Raw genomic sequence first — 3,401 nt, forward strand, 5'->3', positions numbered from 1 at the left:
CAAAAAGATGGAAAATGAAGAGATAATGACAGAGAGGGAAGAAAAAGGCATAAAAGGAGAGCTGTCAATTCAGAGATCCCTGTCTTTCTCCAGATCTTTTTAACTGCACCTGTCCGGTGTATGTGACAACAAAAAACAAAAAATAAATAAAACATTGAATCATTCTCATACACACACACACACACACACACACACACACACACACACACACACACACACACACACACACACACACACACACACACACACACACACACACACACACACACACACACACACACACACACACACACACACACACACACACACACACACACACACACACACACACATGACAGAAGCTCCATGACAGGTTGCTTCACCCGTCAAGCAGTGATTGCCATTTAATTGCAGAATGAAGAATCCCATGAATATGTTAATGGCAGCCACCATAGAAATCCAGCAAACAGGACCCCGACAATGACAAGATTACACACATCAGCATTATGGATACATCATGCTTCACTCTGACAGAAATATATAAAAAATAAAATAAATCCCCTTAAAAGGATTTATCATAGAATTCCGACAAAGGGAATACAAGGGAAAGTCAGGGGGGAATCTGGCTGAATCCCCCGTCAGCTGAAGTAGGCTTACCGTTTAATTCCTGTTCCTCCTGAGAGAGAGATTCCCTCCCACTGTGCACAAAGCCGAGGAGTCAGTCGTCTGACGTTCGCCTCGCCTGCGAGGACAAGACTGTGATCGTTAAGGCTGCAGCTGCTGCCGACACTGCCATGCTGTCCCGGTCAATGCTTGATTAATGTGGGTTACTGTGCTAGTGAGAGCAGGGAGGACTGAGGTGAGAGCACAAGGAAAATAGTGCTGCTACTGCCGTCGCCGGTGCAGTGAAACAGCCTTTACCCCCCCCCCTCCCCCGTATACCTTCACCCTCAGCCTCTGTGCTAGACGCCACAGCCCCAAAGTACCAAAGACTCACAGAGTCTTTCAGTCAAACAGTCAGTAAGCCAACCGACCAGCCAGCCAGTTCTTCCAGTCCTGGAGATGCATTCTTCCAGGTGGTAGAGAATGCAGGCACAGCTCACTCGTTGAGAGACAAAAAGAAGTAAAAAAGGAAGATAGGAAAGCCACTGATCGGAGCCCGTTGTTGTACTCGCCAAGGCAAACAAACTCACGGGCGGATGGAGAGGGACTGAGAGACTGAAGGAGAGTCAGCGAGAGAGGAGGAGAGCAGGAGAGAGAGCAGGAGAGAAAGAGAGAGAGAGAGCAATAAAACGTCCAACCATAGGGCTTCTAGGAGCAGAGGACTGTCATTTGTTCTGAGGAGAAGAGAGAGAGAGAGAGAGAGAGAGAGAGAGAGAGAGAGAGAGAGAGAGAGAGAGAGAGAGAGAGAGAGAGAGAGAGAGAGAGAGAGAGAGAGAGAGGGAGAGAGAGAGAGGGAGGGAGGGAGAGTGAGAGGGGAAAAGGAGGAGGAGTGGGGAAGAGAGTACTTAGATTTGAGCAGCACCGCAGTGAGTGTTGAATCGGTGGCATCTAATGGTGTATTAATTGAGGGAGATCTGACGTGTCCGCCTTGCAGTTTTGCATTGATGACATCCCATCAGGGAGACCAAGGCGCTCTGGAGACCAGGGCTAATACACAACCCAGGGGAGTGGCTACATGTCCACGGCAGGCACGTACACAGATAGGCCTCTGGGGGTGCCTGAGCACCTGCCTATTTGCCCTCCTATGAGAAACATGCCCTTTCAGATTGGTAGCATTTTTAAAATTCATATATTTTATTTTGAGCTCCTGTTCAGTAAAGAATTGTCCATCAACAACTACCTTGTTTCTTATTTTGGACAATTGGACAATTCCTCCTCCCCCACTCCTCTGCCCCCAAGCGAGTGCTGCACAAGCAGAAGGTACCACGTCTAGCGATATTATGAGTAGTGGCAACTGGCTACTTTTTGAGTTGCATGTTGTCTCTCCTGGTCAGGGACAGTGAAGGGTTCAATGGACTGTTTTTAGTAGGCCTACAAAGCAGATATTAGCAGCAGAACTCTAATCACAGGTAAAGACTAGTTACATTGTTACAACATAGCAAACAGTTACATAATTTACATTCGCTTTGATCAGCTGATAGCTCTCCCCAATTTCCCCCTTTCTGTAAGGAGTAGGCTAGGTAGCTCGGGAGGTTCACTTTCAGCATCTCCCCCTCCAAAGATTTGTGCAAGGCCCTGGTCAACAGTATTGGTGGACTGAAGGCAAATAGATCGATGTGATACCTCATTCAACAGCAACTGAGAGTAACCCATCTTTGAAGTGATGCAGAGTGTATGACGCTAAATACTCTGAACTTGAAAATGTGTGAAACTCAAGGTCCGCGGACCGGATCCGAGTCCATCCAATCTGTCCTGCGCGTGGTTGGAGTAAAAACAACACAAAACAAAATGTCCATGAAAACAACGACATTCAGTCGACATTTTAGTCGACATTTTAAATGACTGAAACCAAATGGAAACTGTTCAGAAATGATAATGGACGTACATGTATGCTCTCTTCACTCTGCACAGTTTGCTAACAGTCATTGAAATAGATAGTCAGGGAGCATCGGAAATTTCAAAAGCGATGGATGGAGAACTATTTTTTAGGTTCCTCGGGGAAGACCGAATGCGGCCCGCAGGGAAAATTAGCTGGACACCCCTGATATATCGAGACTTGTGAGAGCAGGGAAACGTATGGCAAGGCGGCATTTGCCACAGCACCTTTGATTTAGTTTTATGAAATATTTTGACGTAAAGCGTTTAAAACAGGTTCAAAGTCCTGTTTTTTAAACTGATTTGCCTCATGATTTGTCAACTCATGGGCACTTTCTCTGTCCTTCACATCGGCGTGCTGCTCCAGGCTCTTTGCATGTCTTGACCAATCAGATTCACGGAAATCACAGGTTGAGCTGAACGGGCACAAAGCAAAAAGCTCAAGGCAACCTCTCCACTTTCCTCCGGTATTTATTTAGCAAGCTTGGTAACACATCACTCCTGACAGACACAAGCAAAAATGTAGCAGCCTATACACCTTAACATCAGCCATCTTACATGCTGCATTGCATGGAAACAATACTATTGTTCAGTCTGATCAACTTTAGGCTAATAACAGCAGCTGCATAGCCTAGCCTACCATGCGCCCTGTCTGTCTGGCCAGGGTAAAGGAAGCGGTAACATTGTGTTTTTATAGCCCATTTGTTTTGTGAGAAAATATGAATGGGATCGAATCAAATCAAATCAAATCAAATTTATTTATATAGCCCTTCGTACATCAGCTGATATCTCAAAGTGCTGTACAGAAACCCAGCCTAAAACCCCAAACAGCAAACAATGCAGGTGTAAAAGCACGGTGGCTAGGAAAAACTCCCTAGAAAGGC

The 3,401-nt window shown here is 46.0% G+C and overlaps 1 long non-coding RNA gene across 1 annotated transcript in view; it reads right to left on the reverse strand.

Moving 5' to 3' along the window:
• Nucleotides 1-884, reverse strand: part of LOC124040970 — a 6,118-nt gene extending 5,234 nt beyond the window's left edge. The window contains exon 1 of the long non-coding RNA XR_006839830.1: nucleotides 637-884. This is a non-coding gene — a long non-coding RNA (uncharacterized LOC124040970). The remainder of the gene's footprint in view (nucleotides 1-636) is intronic.
• Nucleotides 885-3,401: the final 2,517 nt, after the last annotated feature.

The sequence above is a fragment of the Oncorhynchus gorbuscha genome, linkage group LG08 (genome assembly GCF_021184085.1).
Source record: "Oncorhynchus gorbuscha isolate QuinsamMale2020 ecotype Even-year linkage group LG08, OgorEven_v1.0, whole genome shotgun sequence".
In the NCBI taxonomy this organism is placed as follows: Eukaryota; Metazoa; Chordata; class Actinopteri; order Salmoniformes; family Salmonidae; genus Oncorhynchus; species Oncorhynchus gorbuscha.